We start from the raw sequence: 27,308 nt of genomic DNA on the forward strand, positions 1-27,308 counted from the left end.
GAGCACCCTCCTACGTCTACTACCTAAGCACCCTTGCTTAGGATTTTCAAATCCACTAGGATAAACAGTTTCCTCAAGAAACCAACAACTCACAGAGGGTTTTTACAAGTCACCCTTAAACTTTTCACAACCTCACAAGGTAAGAGATACAATTTTAGGCTCTAGGTTCCACTCTAGTGTTTAACCAACAAGGTCTGAGGGAACTCTCACAAATTTGACAAAGGCTCTAGGTTCCACTCTAGTGTAGGAGAGCTTTTTAGTAACAACAATATATGCTTGTAAAACTAGACTTGGAAGACTTGGCTTTTTTTTTTGCTGGAGAGAAAGAGAGCTTGAGAGAATAGGCTATGTAGCTTGTAGCAAGTCTTGTGTCTTCTCCTCTTGTATGGATGGCTATTTATAGGAAAGCCAAGTAGAGATAGTTGAGAGCATCCCTTGATCTTCTCATCTTCACTTGAACTTTGAATTTGAAAGTAGTTTTTGAAAACAAACTTGATATTCTCCTTTTATAGTGCAACAGCCTCTCTTTGAACAATTCTGCCAACAAACTTGATTTCCTCCATTCAAATGTATCAATCTCTTGTCTTTGAATGTAGACAACATACTTGGCCATGTTCACCGAAGATTTTCGTCCATTTAAGTCTCTTGTTGAAGAAATGCAACCACTTGATCATAACAGCTCCATTTTGACTTGAATGAGATCTTTACCTAACATGACTTTTGAAATTGGCTTCATCTTCTTTCAAATTTCAGCCAATCAAAGCTCCTTTGAAGATATCTCCTCAGCCTCAACTTTGAAAATTTGATTTCAAGGGCTTGAATCTCTCTCTTGGTTATCTCCTCATAAGTTGCAACAAACTTTGATTTTGATCTTCAAAAAATACAGCAACACATCTTGAACCTTGCCACATTCTTGTTCTTGTACACTGAATTTCGAAAATCATGCAACAACCTTGACTTGATTTTGAATTTCGAATTTCGAATCTCCAACTTTGAATTTCGAATCCTCTCTTTAAATTTTGAACGTAGTTTGTTGAAATCTCCATCAAATACTCTCCATAAAGTGCTTGTCTGAAATTGACATAGCTTGTCTTAATTGGACACACTTTGTCTGAAATGAACACTTCTTGTCTGTATTGGACATTTTCAACATTCACCTTCTAGTGGATTTGCAAGAGTGCTTAGGATTTTCATAGCTTGTCCTAAGTCTTACGAGACTATTCTTGGACAGCCGGATTACTACGACTCTTGTCTTAACCTGAAAAACCTTAAGATATGCTTGTAAGCTCATTTGAGCTTCATGCTTGAACCATAGGTTAGTTGAGTTCAAATAATCAAAATTTGAGCATATAAAATCATAATATATATGGACTTATGTACATATAAGTTTCCAGCTCAAACAAATATCATTTAGTCACATAAGCACTCAATTAAGACAAAATAAACATAATTTTCGGATATGAACTAGGGCACAGATTTTCAGCTACTAAATGGCAGAATTTGTTATTTATTCCTTCATGTAAAATGTTCCTTATGATGTGATTAATGTCTCTATAAAAATTCAGCTCATTTAGATGTCATTTGGTATAAAAACGATCGTTGAGTTTCACAACTAGTTTTAAAACACTTGAATGAAAAACCAATTAAGAGAAGTCTCAAATTCAATCAATTTACCATCAAATTCATCACAAAGATCATGTAATCAAATAGCGTAGCATGATACAATCATCAAAACAAAAAATATAGGACCTTTGGTCCAACAATCTCCCCCTTTTTGATGATTACAAAACCTAGCATGTAGAAAGCTATTTGATATCTATTGAATTTGATACCAAACTTGAATGTATGAAATGTACTAAGCCTTTAGGGCACCAAGCTCACCCCTTATTTCATGCTTCACTCATTCCCATATTTTGTCAAAAAATTATGCACTCTCCCCCTTGACTCATGGACTAATGCAACTAATGCACTTTCTATATCATCAATTCTCTCCCCCTTTTTGTTATCAATCAAAAAGGAAGTAGAATAGGGGTTTATTATATCGAGGCCCACGAATGCACATTTTCACATAGAATGATGTAACGTAAGCATGTGAGATGAAACCCATTATTCAAACTCCACTATCTTACCCGAAAAGGGTTCTTATGCATTACTCCCCCTAAAATCATGCATATGATTCACACATCAAATGGAATGCACAATAACATTTGACACCAACTGTAGCTCACATTTCAATTAATCATGGAGCATCTATCATACCTAGAGCACTTTTAAGAGTATTGAATCTGTCACTTGGTAAAGGTTTAGTAAACAAATCAGCAATATTAAACTCACTATCAACATGTTCAAGTACAATGTTACCTTGTTGCACATGATCTCTTATAAAATGATGCCTAATGTCTATATGTTTGGCCTTACCATGATACACCGGATTTTTACTTAGATGAATAGCACTTATACTATCACATTGTATTGGTATTTGGTGGAAGTCCAAATTGAAATCAAGCAATTGTTGCTTAATCCATAAGAGTTGGGTCGTACAACTACCAATGGCCATATACTCAGCCTCGGTAGTGCTCAAAGCAACACTAGTTTGCTTTTTGGAGAACCATGAAATGAGCATCTTCCCTAGGAATTGACAAGTTCCGGTTGTACTTTTCCTATCTATCCTACAACCTCCATAATCCGCATCACTATATGCATGTAGGTCAAATGTAGACTCTCTATCATACCAAATGCCTAAAGAAGGTGTACTTTTTAAGTATCTTAGAATTCTTTTTACAGCCACTAAGTGAGATTGTTTAGGGTTCGATTGATACCTAGCACACATGCACACACTAAACATTATATCAGGCCTAGATGCAGTTAAGTATAACAATGAACCTATCATTGACCTATATACTTTTTGATCTACTTCATTTCCATCTAAATCTGATTCCATTTTTGCTCCTACTGCCATAGGTGTAGAAATTTCTTTACAATCATGCATGCCAAATCTCTTAAGTAAGTCTCTAGTGTACTTAGCTTGACTAATGTGTATTCCATGAGATGTTTGCTTAATTTGTAAACCTAAAAAGTAATTTAACTCACCCATCATACTCATTTCAAATTCAGAACGCATGCATTTAGCAAATTCATCACACATTGATTCCAAAGTTGCACCAAATATGATATCATCTACATAAATTTGCACAACTAATAAATCATTTCCATTTGACTTCACAAATAATGTATGATCTATACTACCACTTGTAAAACCATTCTCAAGCAAAAACTTAGACAAACGTTCATACCAAGCTCTTGGAGCTTGTTTTAAACCATACAGTGCTTTGTCTAGCTTAAAAACATGATTTGGGTATTTATTGCTTTCAAAACCAGGGGGTTGCTTAACATATACTTCTTCATTTGTAACACCATTTAAAAATGCACTTTTAACGTCCATTTGGAAAAGTTTGAATCCTTTAAAACATGCAAATGCAAGTAATAGCCTTATGGCTTCCAACCTTGCAACCGGGGCAAAGGTTTCATCATAGTCTATTCCTTCTTCTTGACTATACCCTTGGGCTACTAACCTAGCCTTATTCCTAGTTACATTTCCATATTCATCCATTTTGTTTCTAAACACCCACTTGGTGCCTATAATGGAATGATTTTCGGGTTTTGGAACAAGTTTCCAAACCCTATTTCTTTCAAATTGGTTTAATTCCTCCTGCATGGCATGCACCCAATCATTATCATTCAATGCATCTTTTATATTTTTAGGTTCAATAATAGAAAGCATAGAAACTGAATCAAAAGGATTAGGGTTAGAAATAGACCGTTGTAACCCTTTCTTTGCTCTTGTAGAGACACCTTCATTTAGATCTCCAATGATAAGCTCCTTTGGATGTTTATGCTTTTCCTTGATTTGATACCAACTGGATGGTCTAGATGTAAGACTCGATTGTTCAATTTCCTCTTGGTGACCTGGTTGTTCATCTTCCTCTTGGCTTGTATTTTCTTCGTTTTGAGCTTCTTGTACATTTGGAGGAGTTAGGACAATCTCATTTCCTTTCAAGCCCGTGGCCTGCTCCACCTGAGGTACCACACGAATATCCTCTTCCAAGCTTGATTGATGGAATTCAAGTCCTTCCAAACCTTTGGAGTTATCTCCAAATGTGACATTTCCACCATGTTTCTTTTTAGTGAAGGTAGTGAACATGGTTGGATTTCCTGTCATATGCTTAGAACATCCACTATCAAGATACCATTCTCCACTCTTGAATTCTGTTTTTAAGCACACCTAAAAAATAAAATCAATGAAGCTTAGGTATCCAAACCTTGGATCCTTTAGGGTTAGTCACATTAGCAATAATATGCACACCATACATAGATTCAACATAAGCATTTATATCATCATTTCTCATGCCTTTAGGTACCCAATACCTTTTCAATTTAAATACACCTGGCCTTGGGTGTGAAACCCTAGCTCTTTGGAGCTTGGCCCTTTGGGCAGCCACAATAGAGGTTCTACCCATGGCACTTGTGCCACTTAGACTCTCATTTAGCTTCATTGGATCATATCCAATTCCACTCTTATCCAAATAATGCCTTTGAGAAGAAAATAGCAAATCCAAGTTTTCAGAACTTGTACAAAATTGTGAGAATTTCATTTCAAGCAATTGGTTCTTTTCATTTAGATTTTCTACTTCAGATTTCAAATTTGTGAGTTTATCAAGCATTTTGGAGTCATACTCTTCCCAAGACAATATTTCACTATCTAACTCTTTTACTCTTTCTTGCATTTCATCAAATTCACGCAACTTTTGTAATTGTAAATCAGTTATGCCTTGACATGTGTGTTCTTTAAGTGCTTCAATTTCCATCACAAGATCATCAATATTACCAGCAAGATCATTACATGTAATATCTAAATCATCATGCTTAGTCTTCAATTCTACACAATCATGCAGATGCACCTTTTCAATTTTCTTTAGTCTAGAAATTTCCTTTTTAGCTAGCTTGTATTTAAGCATTAGAGATTCATGAAATTCACATAATTGAGCATATGCATCAGATAATGAATCAAAACATTGAGATTCAGAAACACTTACTACCTCATCTTGACTAGATGAGACTTCAGCCGATTTTGCCATTAAACACAATTTGGCTGTGTGATCTTCCTCTTCTTCACTTGATGAGCCATCTGAGCTAGTGTTATCCCATGTAGCTTTAAGTGCCTTCTTTTCCTTCTTTCCTTTTCCTTTAAACTTCTTCTTTGAAGGTTTTGGGCATTCAGCAATCAAGTGACCTGTTTTACCACATCTAAAACATGTTAGTTCATTTTTCTTACCCTTGGAATTACCCTTACTCTTGAAGCCTCCTTGCTTCTGAAATTTCATAAACTTTCTGAAATTTCTTGCAATTAGTGCCTCCTCATCTTCATCACTTGAGCTATCCGAATTAGCAGCAAGTGTTATTCCTTTTCTTCTAGGTGATTCATCCTCTTCTTCATACTTCTTTAGCTCAATCTCATGTGTCATTAAGCTCCCAATGAGTTCTTCCAACTTCAAGGTCCGCAAGTCCTTTGCCTCTTGGATTGCGGTGACTTTATCTTTCCATGTCTTTGGTAAGCTCCTTAGTACCTTTTGAACTTTATCTGCATTTGAGTACTCTTTACCAAGACTTTGTAATTCATTACAAATGGTGGTTAGACGAGCAAACATATCAGAAATGCATTCATTTGGTTTCATCTTAAACAATTCATAGTCATGTACAAGCATATTTATCTTAGTATCTTTTACTTGACTAGTTCCTTCATGTTTAAGCTCTAGCATGCACCAAATCTCCCTAGCACTTTTACAAGTTGAAATATGATCAAATTCAGCTCTAATTAATGCACAATGTAAGATGTTTACAGCTCTATCATTTAGACTAACCAATTTCTTATCTTCCGTTGTCCATTCACTTCTTTCTTTATCTACAAGCGTGTCTCCTGATTTCTTCTTAGGCCTATGTGGACCATACTCTATTACATCCCATAAATCTAAGTCAATTGATCTTATAAAAATTCTCATCCTAGTTTTCCAAAAACCATAGTCTTTTCCATTGAAAAATGGAGGTCTATTCATAGAGAGACCTTCAGCCTCACCATGAGATGTTGTGAATGCCATTTACGCTAGTAGAGTGTTAATTCTAATTTCTAGCTAGTCCTTGCTCCGATACCAATTGTAGGACCTAGGCGACACAAGAGGGGGGGGGTGAATTGTTTCCCCAAATTCCAACTAGGAATCCCCTTACTTTTAAACAGCAAATAGATCACAAAAACAAAGACACAAAGTATAGAAGTTGGTCTTTACTAGTATAGCCCTAACCGGTTCAAATCAATTTCAGTTTCAAATGCAATATCTTAATCCAAAATGATAAGGCAAGTAGAACACAACTATATAAGATGTATATAAACGAATATATATGATATAAGATGCTAGGATTCAAGTAATCAACACACTAATTCAGAATTTCATAAAGTAGGTTAAAGGGACTAAAATATCAATATTAAGAACAATATATTTAGATGTGAACCGAAAATCAAACTTTAACTCTAAACCATCAACCAAGTACCAGATTATGAAAACAGCTGAGAATATCAATATTAGAATGCTTAGAAAAGTTTTGACCAATATAAACAGAAAATGAGCAGATTTGATTTTGCAAGTAATGAGTAGAGAAATGAACTTTCAAATTCAAGTCACCCAAAATTATCACAAGATAATCGAATGATCAATAATTATATATGGCAGAATTGAACAAGTAAAGAATCAACGAATGCAAAACAATAAATGAACGAAAAGTAAAGCACACGATGATTTATAGTAGTTCGGAGCACCCTCCTACGTCTACTACCTAAGCACCCTTGCTTAGGATTTTCAAATCCACTAGGATAAACAGTTTCCTCAAGAAACCAACAACTCACAGAGGGTTTTTACAAGTCACCCTTAAACTTTTCACAACCTCACAAGGTAAGAGATACAATTTTAGGCTCTAGGTTCCACTCTAGTGTTTAACCAACAAGGTCTGAGGGAACTCTCACAAATTTGACAAAGGCTCACAGGTAGGATTGAAATATAAAGTGTAGGAGAGCTTTTTAGTAACAACAATATATGCTTGTAAAACTAGACTTGGAAGACTTGGCTTTTTTTTTGCTGGAGAGAAAGAGAGCTTGAGAGAATAGGCTATGTAGCTTGTAGCAAGTCTTGTGTCTTCTCCTCTTGTATGGATGGCTATTTATAGGAAAGCCAAGTAGAGATAGTTGAGAGCATCCCTTGATCTTCTCATCTTCACTTGAACTTTGAATTTGAAAGTAGTTTTTGAAAACAAACTTGATATTCTCCTTTTATAGTGCAGCAGCCTCTCTTTGAACAATTCTGCCAACAAACTTGATTTCCTCCATTCAAATGTATCAATCTCTTGTCTTTGAATGTAGACAAGATACTTGGCCATGTTCACCGAAGATTTTCGTCCATTTAAGTCTCTTGTTGAAGAAATGCAACCACTTGATCATAACAGCTCCATTTTGACTTGAATGAGATCTTTACCTAACATGACTTTGAAATTGGCTTCATCTTCTTTCAAATTTCAGCCAATCAAAGCTCCTTTGAAGATATCTCCTCAGCCTCAACTTTGAAAATTTGATTTCAAGGGCTTGAATCTCTCTCTTGGTTATCTCCTCATAAGTTGCAACAAACTTTGATTTTGATCTTCAAAAAATACAGCAACACATCTTGAACCTTGCCACATTCTTGTTCTTGTACACTGAATTTCGAAAATCATGCAACAACCTTGACTTGATTTTGAATTTCGAATTTCGAATCTCCAACTTTGAATTTCGAATCCTCTCTTTAAATTTTGAACGTAGTTTGTTGAAATCTCCATCAAATACTCTCCATAAAGTGCTTGTCTGAAATTGACATAGCTTGTCTTAATTGGACACACTTTGTCTGAAATGAACACTTCTTGTCTGTATTGGACATTTTCAACATTCACCTTCTAGTGGATTTGCAAGAGTGCTTAGGATTTTCATAGCTTGTCCTAAGTCTTACGAGACTATTCTTGGACAGCCGGATTACTACGACTCTTGTCTTAACCTGAAAAACCTTAAGATATGCTTGTAAGCTCATTTGAGCTTCATGCTTGAACCATAGGTTAGTTGAGTTCAAATAATCAAAATTTGAGCATATAAAATCATAATATATATGGACTTATGTACATATAAGTTTCCAGCTCAAACAAATATCATTTAGTCACATAAGCACTCAATTAAGACAAAATAAACATAATTTTCGGATATGAACTAGGGCACAGATTTTCAGCTACTAAACGGCAGAATTTGTTATTTATTCCTTCATGTAAAATGTTCCTTATGATGTGATTAATGTCTCTATAAAAATTCAGCTCATTTAGATGTCATTTGGTATAAAAATGATCGTTGAGTTTCACAACTAGTTTTAAAACACTTGAATGAAAAACCAATTAAGAGAAGTCTCAAATTCAATCAATTTACCATCAAATTCATCACAAAGATCATGTAATCAAATAGCGTAGCACGATACAATCATCAAAACAAAAAATATAAGACCTTTGGTCCAACACAACGGTCCACATTGATGCTTTGGAATTGGTCAACTCTCTCCATAGAGGAGCTTTTCTTGTTTTTGAGCAATTTGAGACATAACTTGGTTTATTCGCGTATTTACCTTACGAAACGTGGCATAGAGGCTCAACTAGCAAGTTAGACTTTTAAGAGCACTAAATAGAGTACAACGGTCCACATTGATCCTTTGGAATTGCTCAACTCTCTCCATAGAGGAGCTTTTCACATTTTTGTGCAATTTCAAACATAACATGGTCTATTCGTGTATTTACCTTACGAAACGTGGCACGAAGGCTCAACTAGCAAGTTAGACTTCTCATAACACTAAATAGAGTACAACGGTCCACATTGATGCTTTGGAATTGCTCAACTCTCTCCATAGAGGAGCTTTTCACGTTTTTGTGCAATTTGAGACACAACTTGGTCTATTCGCGTCTTTACCTTCCGAAACGTGGCACGAAGGCTCAACTAGCAAGTTAGACTTCTAAGAACACTAAATAGAGTACAACGGTCCACATTGATGCTTTGGAATTGCTCAACTCTCTCCATAGAGGAGCTTTTCACGTTTTTGTGCAATTTGAGACACAACTTGGTCTATTCGCGTCTTTACCTTCCGAAACGTGGCACGAAGGCTCAACTAGCAAGTTAGACTTCTAAGAACACTAAATAGAGTACAACGGTCCACATTGATGCATTGGAATTGCTCAAGTCTCTCCATAGAGAAGCTTTTCACGTTTTTGTGCAATTTGAGACATAACTTGGTCTATTCGCGTCTTTACCTTACGAAAAGTGGCACGAAGCCTCAACTAGCAAGTTAGACTTCTAAGAACACTAAAGAGAGTACAACGGTCCACATTGATGCTTTGGAATTACTCAACTCTCTCCATAGAGGAGCTTTTCTTGTTTTTGGGCAATTTGAGACATAACTTGGTCTATTCGCGTCTTTACCTTACGAAACGTGGCACGAAGACTCAACTAGCAAGTTAGAATTCTAAGAACACTAAATAGAGTAGAACGGTCCACATTGATGCATTGGAATTGCTCAACTCTCTCCATAGAGGAGCTTTTCACGTTTTTGTGCAATTTGAGACATAACTTGATCTATTCGCGTCTTTAGCTTACGAAACGTGGCGCGAAAGCTCAACTAGCAAGTTAGACTTCTAATAACACTAAATAGAGTACAACGGTCCACATTGATGCTTTGGAATTGCTCAACTCTCTCCATAGAGGTGCTTTTCACGTTTTTGTGCAATTTGAGGCATAACTTGGTCTATTCGCGTCTTCACCTTACGAAACGTGGCACGAAGGCTCAACTAGCAAGTTAGACTTCTAAGAACACTAAAGAGAGTACAACGGTCCACATTGATGCTTTGGAATTACTCAACTCTCTCCATAGAGGAGCTTTTCTTGTTTTTGGGCAATTTGAGACATAACTTGGTCTATTCGCGTCTTTACCTTACGAAACGTGGCACGAAGACTCAACTAGCAAGTTAGAATTCTAAGAACACTAAATAGAGTAGAACGGTCCACATTGATGCATTGGAATTGCTCGACTCTCTCCATAGAGGAGCTTTTCACGTTTTTGTGCAATTTGAGACATAACTTGATCTATTCGCGTCTTTGGCTTACGAAACGTGGCGCGAAAGCTCAACTAGCAAGTTAGACTTCTAATAACACTAAATAGAGTACAACGGTCCACATTGATGCTTTGGAATTGCTCAACTCTCTCCATAGAGGTGCTTTTCACGTTTTTGTGCAATTTGAGGCATAACTTGGTCTATTCGCGTCTTCACCTTACGAAACGTGGCACGAAGGCTCAACTAGCAAGTTAGACTTCTAACATCACTAAATAGAGTACAACGGTCCACATTGATGCTTTGGAATTGCTCAACTCTCTCCATAGAGGAGCTTTTCTTGTTTTTGAGCAATTCGAGACATAACTTGGTCTATTCGCGTCTTTACCTTACGAAACGTGGCACAGAGGCTCAACTAGCAAGTCAGACTTTTAAGAGCACTAAATAGAGTAGAACGGTCCACATTGATCCTTTGGAATTGCTCAACTCTCTCCATAGAGGAGCTTTTCACGTTTTTGTGCAATTTCAAACATAACTTGGTCTATTCGCGTCTTTACCTTACGAAACGTGGCACGAAGGCTCAACTAGCAAGTTAGACTTCTAAGAACACTACGTAGAGTACAACGGTCCACATTGATGCTTTGGAATTGCTCAACTCTCTCCATAGAGGAGCTTTTCTTGTTTTTGAGCAATTTGAGACACAACTTGGTCTATTCGCGTCTTTACCTTACGAAATGTGGCACGAAGGCTCAAGTAGCAAGTTAGACTTTTAAGAGCACTAAATAGAGTGGAACGGTCCACATTGATGGTTTGCAAGTGCTCAACTCTCTCCATAGAGGAGCTTTTCATGTTTTTGTGCAATTTCAAACATAACTTGGTCTATTCGTGTATTTACCTTACGAAACGTGGCACGAAGGCTCAACTAGCAAGTTAGACTTCTAAGAACACTAAATAGAGTACAACGGTCCACATTGATGCTTTGCAATTGCTCAACTCTCTCCATAGAGGAGCTTTTCTTGTTTTTGAGCAATTTGAGACATAACTTGGTCTATTCGCGTCTTTACCTTACGAAACGTGGCACGAAGGCTCAACTAGCAAGTTAGACTTCTAAGAGCACTAAATAGAGTACAACGGTCCATATTGATGCTTTGGAATTGCTCAACTCTCTCCATAGAGGAGCTTTTCACGTTTTTGTGCAATTTGAGACATAACTTGTTCTATTCGCGTCTTAACCTTACGAAACGTGGCACGAAGGCTCAACTAGCAAGTTAGACTTCTAACAACACCAAATAGAGTACAACGGTCCACATTGATGCTTTGGAATTGCTCAACTCTCTCCATAGAGGAGCTTTTCTTGTTTTTGAGCAATTTGAGACATAACGTGGTCTATTCGCGTCTTTACCTTACGAAACGTGGCACAGAGGCTCAACTAGCAAGTTAGACTTTTAAGAGCACTAAATAGAGTACAACGGTCCACATTGATCCTTTGGAATTGCTCAACTCTCTCCATAGAGGAGCTTTTCACGTTTTTGTGCAATTTCAAACATAACTTGGTCTATTCACGTCTTTACCTTACGAAACGTGGCACGAAGGCTAAACTAGCAAGTTAGACTTCTAAGAACACTAAATAGAGTACAACGTCCACATTGATGCTTTGGAATTGCTCAACTCTCTCCATAGAGGAGCTTTTCCTGTTTTTGAGCAATTTGAGACACAACTTGGTCTATTCGCGTCTTTACCTTACGAAATGTGGCACGAAGGCTCAACTAGCAAGTTAGACTTTTAAGAGCACTAAATAGAGTACAACGGTCCACATTGATGGTTTGCAATTTCTCAACTCTCTCCATAGAGGAGCTTTTCATGTTTTTGTGCAATTTCAAACATAACTTGGTCTATTCGTGTATTTACCTTACGAAACGTGGCACGAAGGCTCAACTAGCAAGTTAGACTTCTAAGAACACTAAATAGAGTACAACGGTCCACATTGATGCTTTGGATTTGCTCAACTCTCTCCATAGAGGAGCTTTTCTTGTTTTTGAGCAATTTGAGACATAACTAGGTCTATTCGCGTCTTTACCTTACGAAACGTGGCACGAAGGCTCAACTAGCAAGTTAGACTTCTAAGAACACTAAATAGAGTAGAACGGTCCACATTGATGCATTGGAATTGCTCAACTCTCTCCATAGAGGAGCTTTTCACGTTTTTGTGCAATTTGAGACATAACTTGGTCTATTCGCGTCTTTACCTTACGAAACGTGGCGCGAAAGCTCAACTACCAAGTTAGACTTTTAAGAGCACTAAATAGAGTACAACGGTCCACATTGATGTTTTGGAATTTCTCAACTCTCTCCATAGAGGTGTTTTTCACGTTTTTGTGCAATTTGAGACATAACTTGGTCTATTCGCGTCTTAACCTTACGAAACGTGGCACGAAGGCTCAACTAGCAAGTTAGACTTCTAAGAACACTAAATAGAGTACAACGGTCCACATTGATGCTTTGGAATTGCTCAACTCTCTCCATAGAGGAGCTTTTCTTGTTTTTGAGCAATTTGAGACATAACTTGGTCTATTCGCGTCTTTACCTTACGAAACGTGGCACAGAGGCTCAACTAGCAAGTTGGACTTTTAAGAGCACTAAATAGAGTACAACGGTCCACATTGATGCATTGGAATTGCTCAACTCTCTCCATAGAGGAGCTTTTCACGTTTTTGTGCAATTTCAAACATAACTTGGTCTATTCGCGTCTTTACCTTACGAAACGTGGCACGAAGGCTAAACTAGCAAGTTAGACTTCTAAGAACACTAAATAGAGTACAACGGTCCACATTGATGCTTTGGAATTGCTCAACTCTCTCCATAGAGGAGCTTTTCTTGTTTTTGAGCAATTTGAGACACAACTTGGTCTATTCGCGTCTTTACCTTACGAAATGTGGCACAAAGGCTCAACTAGCATGTTAGACTTTTAAGAGCACTAAATAGAGTAGAACGGTCCACATTGATGGTTTGCAATTGCTCAACTCTCTCCATAGAGGAGCTTTTCATGTTTTTGTGCAATTCCAAACATAACTTGGTCTATTCGTGTATTTACCTGACGAAACGTGGCACGAAGGCTCAACTAGCAACTTAGACTTTTAAGAGCACTAAATAGAGTACAACGGTCCACATTGATGGTTTGCAATTGCTCAACTCTCTCCATAGAGGAGCTTTTCATGTTTTTGTGCAATTTCAAACATAACTTGGTCTATTCGTGTATTTACCTTACGAAACGTGGCACGAAGGCTCAACTAGCAAGTTAGACTTCTAAGAACACTAAATAGAGTACAACGGTCCACATTGATGCTTTGGAATTGCTCAACTCTCTCCATAGAGGAGCTTTTCTTGTTTTTGAGCAATTTGAGACATAACTAGGTCTATTCGCGTCTTTACCTTACGAAACGTGGCACGAAGGCTCAACTAGCAAGTTAGACTTCTAAGAACACTAAATAGAGTAGAACGGTCCACATTGATGCATTGGAATTGCTCAACTCTCTCCATAGAGGAGCTTTTCACGTTTTTGTGCAATTTGAGACATAACTTGGTCTATTCGCGTCTTTACCTTACGAAACGTGGCGCGAAAGCTCAACTACCAAGTTAGACTTTTAAGAGCACTAAATAGAGTACAACGGTCCACATTGATGCTTTGGAATTTCTCAACTCTCTCCATAGAGCTGTTTTTCACGTTTTTGTGCAATTTGAGACATAACTTGGTCTATTCGCGTCTTAACCTTACGAAACGTGGCACGAAGGCTCAACTAGCAAGTTAGACTTCTAACAACACTAAATAGAGTACAACGGTCCACATTGATGCTTTGGAATTGCTCAACTCTCTCCATAGAGGAGCTTTTCTTGTTTTTGAGCAATTTGAGACATAACTTGGTCTATTCGCGTCTTTACCTTACGAAACGTGGCACGAAGGCTCAACTAGCAAGTTAGACTTCTAAGAACACTAAATAGAGTACAACGTCCACATTGATGCTTTGGAATTGCTCAACTCTCTCCATAGAGGAGCTTTTCTTGTTTTTGAGCAATTTGAGACACAACTTGGTCTATTCGCGTCTTTACCTTACGAAATGTGGCACGAAGGCTCAACTAGCAAGTTAGACTTTTAAGAGCACTGAATAGAGTACAACGGTCCACATTGATGGTTTGCAATTTCTCAACTCTCTCCATAGAGGAGCTTTTCATGTTTTTGTGCAATTTCAAACATAACTTGGTCTATTCGTGTATTTACCTTACGAAACGTGGCACGAAGGCTCAACTAGCAAGTTAGACTTCTAAGAACACTAAATAGAGTACAACGGTCCACATTGATGCTTTGGAATTGCTCAACTCTCTCCATAGAGGAGCTTTTCTTGTTTTTGAGCAACTTGAGACATAACTAGGTCTATTCGCGTCTTTACCTTACGAAACGTGGCACGAAGGCTCAACTAGCAAGTTAGACTTCTAAGAACACTAAATAGAGTAGAACGGTCCACATTGATGCATTGGAATTGCTCAACTCTCTCCATAGAGGAGCTTTTCATGTTTTTGTGCAATTTGAGACATAACTTGGTCTATTCGCGTCTTTACCTTACGAAACGTGGCGCGAAAGCTCAACTACCAAGTTAGACTTTTAAGAGCACTAAATAGAGTACAACGGTCCACATTGATGCTTTCGAATTTCTCAACTCTCTCCATAGAGGTGTTTTTCACGTTTTTGTGCAATTTGAGACATAACTTGGTCTATTCGCGTCTTAACCTTACGAAACGTGGCACGAAGGCTCAACTAGCAAGTTAGACTTCTAACAACACTAAATAGAGTACAACGGTCCACATTGATGCTTTGGAATTGCTCAACTCTCTCCATAGAGGAGCTTTTCTTGTTTTTGAGCAATTTGAGACATAACTTGGTCTATTCGCGTCTTAACCTTACGAAACGTGGCACAGAGGCTCAACTAGCAAGTTGGACTTTTAAGAGCACTAAATAGAGTACAACGGTCCACATTGATCCTTTGGAATTGCTCAACTCTCTCCATAGAGGAGCTTTTCACGTTTTTGTGCAATTTCAAACATAACTTGGTCTATTCGCGTCTTTACCTTACGAAACGTGGCACGAAGGCTAAACTAGCAAGTTACACTTCTAAGAACACTAAATAGAGTACAACTATCCACATTGATGCTTTGGAATTGCTCAACTCTCTCCATAGAGGAGCTTTTCTTGTTTTTGAGCAATTTGAGACACAACTTGGTCTATTCGCGTCTTTACCTTACGAAATGTGGCACGAAGGCTCAACTAGCATGTTAGACTTTTAAGAGCACTAAATAGAGTAGAACGGTCCACATTGATGGTTTGCAATTGCTCAACTCTCTCCTTAGAGGAGCTTTTCATGTTTTTGTGCAATTCCAAACATAACTTGGTCAATTCGTGTATTTACCTGACGAAACGTGGCACGAAGGCTCAACTAGGAAGTTAGACTTCTAAGAACACTAAATAGAGTACAACGGTCCACATTGATCCTTTGGAATTGCTCAACTCTCTCCATACAGGAGCTTTTCATGTTTTTGTGCAATTTCAAACATAACTTGGTCTATTCGTGTATTTACCTTACGAAACGTGGCACGAAGGCTCAACTAGCAAGTTAGACTTCTAAGAACACTAAATAGAGTACAACGGTCCACATTGATGCTTTGGAATTGCTCAACTCTCTCCATAGAGGAGCTTTTCTTGTTTTTGAGCAATTTGAGACATAACTAGGTCTATTCGCGTCTTTACCTTACGAAACGTGGCACGAAGGCTCAACTAGCAAGTTAGACTTCTAAGAACACTAAATAGAGTAGAACGGTCCACATTGATGCATTGGAATTGCTCAACTCTCTCCATAGAGGAGCTTTTCATGTTTTTGTGCAATTTGAGACATAACTTGGTCTATTCGCGTCTTTACCTTACGAAACGTGGCGCGAAAGCTCAACTACCAAGTTAGACTTTTAAGAGCACTAAATAGAGTACAACGGTCCACATTGATGTTTTGGAATTTCTCAACTCTCTCCATAGAGGTGTTTTTCACGTTTTTGTGCAATTTGAGACATAACTTGGTCTATTCGCGTCTTAACCTTACGAAACGTGGCACGAAGGCTCAACTAGCAAGTTAGACTTCTAAGAACACTAAATAGAGTACAACGGTCCACATTGATGCTTTGGAATTGCTCAACTCTCTCCATAGAGGAGCTTTTCTTGTTTTTGAGCAATTTGAGACATAACTTGGTCTATTCGCGTCTTTACCTTACGAAACGTGGCACAGAGGCTCAACTAGCAAGTTGGACTTTTAAGAGCACTAAATAGAGTACAACGGTCCACATTGATCCTTTGGAATTGCTCAACTCTCTCCATAGAGGAGCTTTTCACGTTTTTGTGCAATTTCAAACATAACTTGGTCTATTCGCGTCTTTACCTTACGAAACGTGGCACGAAGGCTAAACTAGCAAGTTACACTTCTAAGAACACTAAATAGAGTACAACTATCCACATTGATGCTTTGGAATTGCTCAACTCTCTCCATAGAGGAGCTTTTCTTGTTTTTGAGCAATTTGAGACACAACTTGGTCTATTCGCGTCTTTACCTTACGAAATGTGGCACGAAGGCTCAACTAGCATGTTAGACTTTTAAGAGCACTAAATAGAGTAGAACGGTCCACATTGATGGTTTGCAATTGCTCAACTCTCTCCTTAGAGGAGCTTTTCATGTTTTTGTGCAATTCCAAACATAACTTGGTCAATTCGTGTATTTACCTGACGAAACGTGGCACGAAGGCTCAACTAGGAAGTTAGACTTCTAAGAACACTAAATAGAGTACAACGGTCCACATTGATCCTTTGGAATTGCTCAACTCTCTCCATACAGGAGCTTTTCATGTTTTTGTGCAATTTCAAACATAACTTGGTCTATTCGTGTATTTACCTTACGAAACGTGGCACGAAGGCTCAACTAGCAAGTTAGACTTCTAAGAACACTAAATAAAGTACAACGGTCCACATTGATGCTTTGGAATTGCTCAACTCTCTCCATAGAGGAGCTTTTCTTGTTTTTGAGCAATTTGAGACATAACTAGGTCTATTCGCGTCTTTACCTTACGAAACGTGGCACGAAGGCTCAACTAGCAAGTTAGACTTCTAAGAACACTAAATAGAGTAGAACGGTCCACATTGATGCATTGGAATTGCTCAACTCTCTCCATAGAGGAGCTTTTCACGTTTTTGTGCAATTTGAGACATAACTTGGTCTATTCGCGTCTTTACCTTACGAAACGTGGCGCGAAAGCTCAACTACCAAGTTAGACTTTTAAGAGCACTAAATAGAGTACAACGGTCCACATTGATGTTTTGGAATTTCTCAACTCTCTCCATAGAGGTGTTTTTCACGTTTTTGTGCAATTTGAGACATAACTTGGTCTATTCGCGTCTTAACCTTACGAAACGTGGCACGAAGGCTCAACTAGCAAGTTAGACTTCTAAGAACACTAAATAGAGTACAACGGTCCACATTGATGCTTTGGAATTGCTCAACTCTCTCCATAGAGGTGCTTTTCTTGTTTTTGAGCAATTTGAGACATAACTTGGTCTATTCGCGTCTTTACCTTACGAAACGTGGCACAGAGGCTCAACTAGCAAGTTGGACTTTTAAGAGCACTAAATAGAGTACAACGGTCCACATTGATGCATTGGAATTGCTCAACTCTCTCCATAGAGGAGCTTTTCACGTTTTTGTGCAATTTCAAACATAACTTGGTCTATTCGCGTCTTTACCTTACGAAACGTGGCACGAAGGCTAAACTAGCAAGTTAGACTTCTAAGAACACTAAATAGAGTACAACGGTCCACATTGATGCTTTGGAATTGCTCAACTCTCTCCATAGAGGAGCTTTTCTTGTTTTTGAGCAATTTGAGACACAACTTGGTCTATTCGCGTCTTTACCTTACGAAATGTGGCACGAAGGCTCAACTAGCATGTTAGACTTTTAAGAGCACTAAATAGAGTAGAACGGTCCACATTGATGGTTTGCAATTGCTCAACTCTCTCCATAGAGGAGCTTTTCATGTTTTTGTGCAATTCCAAACATAACTTGGTCTATTCGTGTATTTACCTGACGAAACGTGGCACGAAGGCTCAACTAGCAAGTTAGACTTTTAAGAGCACTAAATAGAGTACAACGGTCCACATTGATGGTTTGCAATTGCTCAACTCTCTCCATAGAGGAGCTTTTTATGTTTTTGTGCAATTTCAAACATAACTTGGTCGATTCGTGTATTTACCTTACGAAACGTGGCACGAAGGCTCAACTAGCAAGTTAGACTTCTAAGAACACTAAATAGAGTACAACGGTCCACATTGATGCTTTGGAATTGCTCAACTCTCTCCATAGAGGAGCTTTTCTTGTTTTTGAGCAATTTGAGACATAACTAGGTCAATTCGCGTCTTTACCTTACGAAACGTGGCTCGAAGGCTCAACTAGCAAGTTAGACTTCTAAGAACACTAAATAGAGTAGAACGGTCCACATTGATGCATTGGAATTGCTCAACTCTCTCCATAGAGGAGCTTTTCACGTTTTTGTGCAATTTGAGACATAACTTGGTCTATTCGCGTCTTTACCTTACGAAACGTGGCGCGAAAGCTCAACTACCAAGTTAGACTTTTAAGAGCACTAAATAGAGTACAACGGTCCACATTGATGCTTTGGAATTTCTCAACTCTCTCCATAGAGGTGTTTTTCACATTTTTGTGCAATTTGAGACATAACTTGGTCTATTCGCGTCTTAACCTTACGAAACGTGGCACGAAGGCTCAACTAGCATGTTAGACTTTTAAGAGCACTAAATAGAGTAGAACGGTCCACATTGATGGTTTGCAATTGGTCAACTCTCTCCATAGAGGAGCTTTTCATGTTTTTGTGCAATTCCAAACATAACTTGGTCTATTCGTGTATTTACCTGACGAAACGTGGCACGAAGGCTCAACTAGCAAGTTAGACTTCTAAGAACACTAAATAGAGTACAACGGTCCACATTGATGCATTGGAATTGCTCAACTCTCTCCATAGAGGAGCTTTTCACGTTTTTGTGCAATTTGAGACATAACTTGGTCTATTCGCGTCTTTACCTTACGAAACGTGGTGCGAAAGCTCAACTACCAAGTTAGACTTTTAAGAGCACTAAATAGAGTACAACGGTCCACATTGATGCTTTGGAATTTCTCAACTCTCTCCATAGAGGTGTTTTTCACGTTTTTGTGCAATTTGAGACATAACTTGGTCTATTCGCGTCTTAACCTTACAAAACGTCGCACGAAGGCTCAACTAGCAAGTTAGACTTCTAACAACACTAAATAGAGTACAACGGTCCACATTGATGGTTTGCAATTGCTCAACTCTCTCCATAGAGGAGCTTTTCATGTTTTTGTGCAATTCCAAACATAACTTGGTCTATTCGTGTATTTACCTGACGAAACGTGGCACGAAGGCTCAACTAGCAAGTTAGACTTCTAAGAACACTAAATAGAGTACAACGGTCCACATTGATGCTTTGGAATTTCTCAACTCTCTCCATAGAGGTGTTTTTCACGTTTTTGTGCAATTTGAGACATAACTTGGTCTATTCGCGTCTTAACCTTACGAAACGTCGTACGAAGGCTCAACTAGCAAGTTAGACTTCTAACAACACTAAATAGAGTACAACGGTCCACATTGATGCTTTGGAATTTCTCAACTCTCTCCATAGAGGTGTTTTTCACGTTTTTGTGCAATTTGAGACATAACTTGGTCTATTCGCGTCTTAACCTTACGAAACGTCGCACGAAGGCTCAACTAGCAAGTTAGACTTCTAACAACACTAAATAGAGTACAACGGTCCACATTGATGCTTTGGAATTGCTCAACTCTCTCCATAGAGGAGCTTTTCTTGTTTTTGAGCAATTTGAGACATAACTTGGTCTATTCGCGTCTTTACCTTACGAAACGTGGCACAGAGGCTCAACTAGCAAGTTGGACTTTTAAGAGCACTAAATAGAGTACAACGGTCCACATTGATCCTTTGGAATTGCTCAACTCTCTCCATAGAGGAGCTTTTCACGTTTTTGTGCAATTTCAAACATAACTTGGTCTATTCGCGTCTTTACCTTACGAAACGTGGCACGAAGGCTAAACTAGCAAGTTAGACTTCTAAGAACACTAAATAGAGTACAACGGTCCACATTGATGCTTTGGAATTGCTCAACTCTCTCCATAGAGGAGCTTTTCTTGTTTTTGAGCAATTTGAGACACAACTTGGTCTATTCGCGTCTTTACCTTACGAAATGTGGCACGAAGGCTCAACTAGCACGTTAGACTTTTAAGAGCACTAAATAGAGTAGAACGGTCCACAAGGATGGTTTGCAATTGCTCAACTCTCTCCATAGAGGAGCTTTTCATGTTTTTGTGCAATTCCAAACATAACTTGGTCTATTCGTGTATTTACCTGACGAAACGTGGCACGAAGGCTCAACTAGCATGTTAGACTTCTAAGAACACTAAATAGAGTGCAACGGTCCACATTGATCCTTTGGAATTGCTCAACTCTCTCCATAGAGGAGCTTTTCATGTTTTTGTGCAATTTCAAACATAAGTTGGTCTATTCGTGTATTTACCTTACGAAACGTGGCACGAAGGCTCAACTAGCAAGTTAGACTTCTAAGAACACTAAATAGAGTACAACGGTCCACATTGATGCTTTGGAATTGCTCAACTCTCTCCATAGAGGAGCTTTTCTTGTTTTTGAGCAATTTGAGACATAACTAGGTCTATTCGCGTCTTTACCTTACGAAACGTGGCACGAAGGCTCAACTAGCAAGTTAGACTTCTAAGAACACTAAATAGAGTAGAACGGTCCACATTGATGCATTGGAATTGCTCAACTCTCTCCATAGAGGAGCTTTTCACTTTTTGTGCAATTTGAGACATAACTTGGTCTATTCGCGTCTTTACCTTACGAAACGTGGCGCGAAAGCTCAACTACCAAGTTAGACTTTTAAGAGCACTAAATAGAGTACAACGGTCCACATTGATGCTTTGGAATTGCTCAACTCTCTCCATAGAGGTGTTTTTCACGTTTTTGTGCAATTTGAGACATAACTTGGTCTATTCGCGTCTTAACCTTACGAAACGTGGCACGAAGTCTCAACTAGCAAGTTAGACTTCTAACAACACTAAATAGAGTACAACGGTCCACATTGATGCTTTGGAATTGCTCAACTCTCTCCATAGAGGAGCTTTTCTTGTTTTTGAGCAATTTGAGACATAACTTGGTCTATTCGCGTCTTTACCTTACGAAACGTGGCACAGAGGCTCAACTAGCAACTTGGACTTTTAAGAGCACTAAATAGAGTACAACGGTCCACATTGATCCTTTGGAATTGCTCAACTCTCTCCATAGAGGAGCTTTTCACGTTTTTGTGCAATTTCAAACATAACTTGGTCTATTCGCGTCTTTACCTTACGAAACGTGGCACGAAGGCTAAACTAGCAAGTTAGACTTCTAAGAACACTAAATAGAGTACAACGGTCCACATTGATGCTTTGGAATTGCTCAACTCTCTCCATAGAGGAGCTTTTCTTGTTTTTGAGCAATTTGAGACACAACTTGGTCTATTCGCGTCTTTACCTTGCGAAATGTGGCACGAAGGCTCAACTAGCATGTTAGACTTTTAAGAGCACTAAATAGAGTAGAACGGTCCACATTGATGGTTTGCAATTGCTCAACTCTCTCCATAGAGGAGCTTTTCATGTTTTTGTGCAATTCCAAACATAACTTGGTCTATTCGTGTATTTACCTGACGAAACGTGGCACGAAGGCTCAACTAGCAAGTTAGACTTCTAAGAACACTAAATAGAGTACAACGGTCCACATTGATGCATTGGAATTGCTCAACTCTCTCCATAGAGGAGCTTTTCACGTTTTTGTGCAATTTGAGACATAACTTGGTCTATTCGCGTCTTTACCTTACGAAACGTGGTGCGAAAGCTCAACTACCAAGTTAGACTTTTAAGAGCACTAAATAGAGTACAACGGTCCACATTGATGCTTTGGAATTTCTCAACTCTCTCCATAGAGGTGTTTTTCACGTTTTTGTGCAATTTGAGACATAACTTGGTCTATTCGCGTCTTAACCTTACGAAACGTCGCACGAAGGCTCAACTAGCAAGTTAGACTTCTAACAACACTAAATAGAGTACAACGGTCCACATTGATGCTTTGGAATTGCTCAACTCTCTCCATAGAAGAGCTTTTTCTTGTTTTTGAGCAATTTGAGACATAACTTGGTCTATTCGCGTCTTTACCTTACGAAACGTGGCACAGAGGCTCAACTAGCAAGTTGGACTTTTAAGAGCACTAAATAGAGTACAACGGTCCACATTGATCCTTTGGAATTGCTCAACTCTCTCCATAGAGGAGCTTTTCACGTTTTTGTGCAATTTCAAACATAACTTGGTCTATTCGCGTCTTTACCTTACGAAACGTGGCACGAAGGCTAAACTAGCAAGTTAGACTTCTAAGAACACTAAATAGAGTACAACGGTCCACATTGATGCTTTGGAATTGCTCAACTCTCTCCATAGAGGAGCTTTTCTTGTTTTTGAGCAATTTGAGACACAACTTGGTCTATTCGCGTCTTTACCTTACGAAATGTGGCACGAAGGCTCAACTAGCACGTTAGACTTTTAAGAGCACTAAATAGAGTAGAACGGTCCACAAGGATGGTTTGCAATTGCTCAACTCTCTCCATAGAGGAGCTTTTCATGTTTTTGTGCAATTCCAAACATAACTTGGTCTATTCGTGTATTTACCTGACGAAACGTGGCACGAAGGCTCAACTAGCAAGTTAGACTTCTAAGAACACTAAATAGAGTACAACGGTCCACATTGATGCATTGGAATTGCTCAACTCTCTCCATAGAGGAGCTTTTCACGTTTTTGTGCAATTTGAGACATAACTTGGTCTATTCGCGTCTTTACCTTACGAAACGTGGTGCGAAAGCTCAACTACCAAGTTAGACTTTTAAGAGCACTAAATAGACTACAACGGTCCACATTGATGCTTTGGAATTTCTCAACTCTCTCCATAGAGGTGTTTTTCACGTTTTTGTGCAATTTGAGACATAACTTGGTCTATTCGCGTCTTAACCTTACGAAACGTCGCACGAAGGCTCAACTAGCAAGTTAGACTTCTAACAACACTAAATAGAGTACAACGGTCCACATTGATGCTTTGGAATTGCTCAACTCTCTCCATAGAGGAGCTTTTCTTGTTTTTGAGCAATTTGAGACATAACTTGGTCTATTCGCGTCTTTACCTTACGAAACGTGGCACAGAGGCTCAACTAGCAAGTTGGACTTTTAAGAGCACTAAATAGAGTACAACGGTCCACATTGATCCTTTGGAATTGCTCAACTCTCTCCATAGAGGAGCTTTTCACGTTTTTGTGCAATTTCAAACATAACTTGGTCTATTCGCGTCTTTACCTTACGAAACGTGGCACGAAGGCTAAACTAGCAAGTTAGACTTCTAAGAACACTAAATAGAGTACAACGGTCCACATTGATGCTTTGGAATTGCTCAACTCTCTCCATAGAGGAGCTTTTCTTGTTTTTGAGCAATTTGAGACACAACTTGGTCTATTCGCGTCTTTACCTTACGAAATGTGGCACGAAGGCTCAACTAGCACGTTAGACTTTTAAGAGCACTAAATAGAGTAGAACGGTCCACAAGGATGGTTTGCAATTGCTCAACTCTCTCCATAGAGGAGCTTTTCATGTTTTTGTGCAATTCCAAACATAACTTGGTCTATTCGTGTATTTACCTGACGAAACGTGGCACGAAGGCTCAACTAGCAAGTTAGACTTCTAAGAACACTAAATAGAGTACAACGGTCCACATTGATGCATTGGAATTGCTCAACTCTCTCCATAGAGGAGCTTTTCACGTTTTTGTGCAATTTGAGACATAACTTGGTCTATTCGCGTCTTTACCTTACGAAACGTGGTGCGAAAGCTCAACTACCAAGTTAGACTTTTAAGAGCACTAAATAGAGTACAACGGTCCACATTGATGCTTTGGAATTTCTCAACTCTCTCCATAGAGGTGTTTTTCACGTTTTTGTGCAATTTGAGACATAACTTGGTCTATTCGCGTCTTAACCTTACGAAACGTCGCACGAAGGCTCAACTAGCAAGTTAGACTTCTAACAACACTAAATAGAGTACAACGGTCCACATTGATGCTTTGGAATTGCTCAACTCTCTCCATAGAGGAGCTTTTCTTGTTTTTGAGCAATTTGAGACATAACTTGGTCTATTCGCGTCTTTACCTTACGAAACGTGGCACAGAGGCTCAACTAGCAAGTTGGACTTTTAAGAGCACTAAATAGAGTACAACGGTCCACATTGATCCTTTGGAATTGCTCAACTCTCTCCATAGAGGAGCTTTTCACGTTTTTGTGCAATTTCAAACATAACTTGGTCTATTCGCGTCTTTACCTTACGAAACGTGGCACGAAGGCTAAACTAGCAAGTTAGACTTCTAAGAACACTAAATAGAGTACAACGGTCCACATTGATGCTTTGGAATTGCTCAACTCTCTCCATAGAGGAGCTTTTCTTGTTTTTGAGCAATTTGAGACACAACTTGGTCTATTCGCGTCTTTACCTTACGAAATGTGGCACGAAGGCTCAACTAGCACGTTGGACTTTTAAGAGCACTAAATAGAGTAGAACGGTCCACAAGGATGGTTTGCAATTGCTCAACTCTCTCCATAGAGGAGCTTTTCATGTTTTTGTGCAATTCCAAACATAACTTGGTCTATTCGTGTATTTACCTGACGAAACGTGGCACGAAGGCTCAACTAGCAAGTTAGACTTCTAAGAACACTAAATAGAGTACAACGGTCCACATTGATCCTTTGGAATTGCTCAACTCTCTCCATAGAGGAGCTTTTCATGTTTTTGTGCAATTTCAAACATAAGTTGGTCTATTCGTGTATTTACCTTACGAAACGTGGCACGAAGGCTCAACTAGCAAGTTAGACTTCTAAGAACACTAAATAGAGTACAACGGTCCACATTGATGCTTTGGAATTGCTCAACTCTCTCCATAGAGGAGCTTTTCTTGTTTTTGAGCAATTTGAGACATAACTAGGTCTATTCGCGTCTTTACCTTACGAAACGTGGCACGAAGGCTCAACTAGCAAGTTAGACTTCTAAGAACACTAAATAGAGTAGAACGGTCCACATTGATGCATTGGAATTGCTCAACTCTCTCCATAGAGGAGCTTTTCACTTTTTGTGCAATTTGAGACATAACTTGGTCTATTCGCGTCTTTACCTTACGAAACGTGGCGCGAAAGCTCAACTACCAAGTTAGACTTTTAAGAGCACTAAATAGAGTACAACGGTCCACATTGATGCTTTGGAATTGCTCAACTCTCTCCATAGAGGTGTTTTTCACGTTTTTGTGCAATTTGAGACATAACTTGGTCTATTCGCGTCTTAACCTTACGAAACGTGGCACGAAGTCTCAACTAGCAAGTTAGACTTCTAACAACACTAAATAGAGTACAACGGTCCACATTGATGCTTTGGAATTGCTCAACTCTCTCCATAGAGGAGCTTTTCTTGTTTTTGAGCAATTTGAGACATAACTTGGTCTATTCGTGTCTTTACCTTACGAAACGTGGCACAGAGGCTCAACTAGCAAGTTGGACTTTTAACAGCACTAAATAGAGTACAAAGGTCCACATTGATCCTTTGGAATTGCTCAACTCTCTCCATAGAGGAGCTTTTCACGTTTTTGTGCAATTTCAAACGTAACTTGGTCTATTCGCGTCTTTACCTTACGAAACGTGGCACGAAGGCTAAACTAGCAAGTTAGACTTCTAAGAACACTAAATAGAGTACAACGGTCCACATTGATGCTTTGGAATTGCTCAACTCTCTCCATAGAGGAGCTTTTCTTGTTTTTGAGCAATTTGAGACACAACTTGGTCTATTCGCGTCTTTACCTTACGAAATGTGGCACGAAGGCTCAACTAGCACGTTAGACTTTTAAGAGCACTAAATAGAGTAGAACGGTCCACATTGATGGTTTGCAATTGCTCAACTCTCTCCATAGAGGAGCTTTTCATGTTTTTGTGCAATTCCAAACATAACTTGGTCTATTCGTGTATTTACCTGACGAAACGTGGCACGAAGGCTCAACTAGCAAGTTAGACTTCCAAGAACACTAAATAGAGTACAACGGTCCACATTGATCCTTTGGAATTGCTCAACTCTCTCCATAGAGGAGCTTTTCATGTTTTTGTGCAATTTCAAACATAAGTTGGTCTATTCGTGTATTTACCTTACGAAACGTGGCACGAAAGCTCAACTAGCAAGTTAGACTTCTAAGAACACTAAATAGAGTACAACGGTCCACATTGATGCTTTGGAATTGCTCAACTCTCTCCATAGAGGAGCTTTTCTTGTTTTTGAGCAATTTGAGACATAACTAGGTCTATTCGCGTCTTTACCTTACGAAACGTGGCACGAAGGCTCAACTAGCAAGTTAGACTTCTAAGAACACTAAATAGAGTAGAACGGTCCACATTGATGCATTGGAATTGCTCAACTCTCTCCATAGAGGAGCTTTTCACTTTTTGTGCAATTTGAGACATAACTTGGTCTATTCGCGTCTTTACCTTACGAAACGTGGCGCGAAAGCTCAACTACCAAGTTAGACTTTTAAGAGCACTAAATAGAGTACAACGGTCCACATTGATGCTTTGGAATTGCTCAACTCTCTCCATAGAGGTGTTTTTCACGTTTTTGTGCAATTTGAGACATAACTTGGTCTATTCGCGTCTTAACCTTACGAAACGTGGCACGAAGTCTCAACTAGCAAGTTAGATTTCTAACAACACTAAATAGAGTACAACGGTCCACATTGATGCTTTGGAATTGCTCAACTCTCTCCATAGAGGAGCTTTTCTTGTTTTTGAGCAATTTGAGACATAACTTGGTCTATTC

The sequence above is a fragment of the Tripterygium wilfordii genome, chromosome 2 (genome assembly GCF_013401445.1).
Source record: "Tripterygium wilfordii isolate XIE 37 chromosome 2, ASM1340144v1, whole genome shotgun sequence".
NCBI lineage: Eukaryota > Viridiplantae > Streptophyta > Magnoliopsida > Celastrales > Celastraceae > Tripterygium > Tripterygium wilfordii.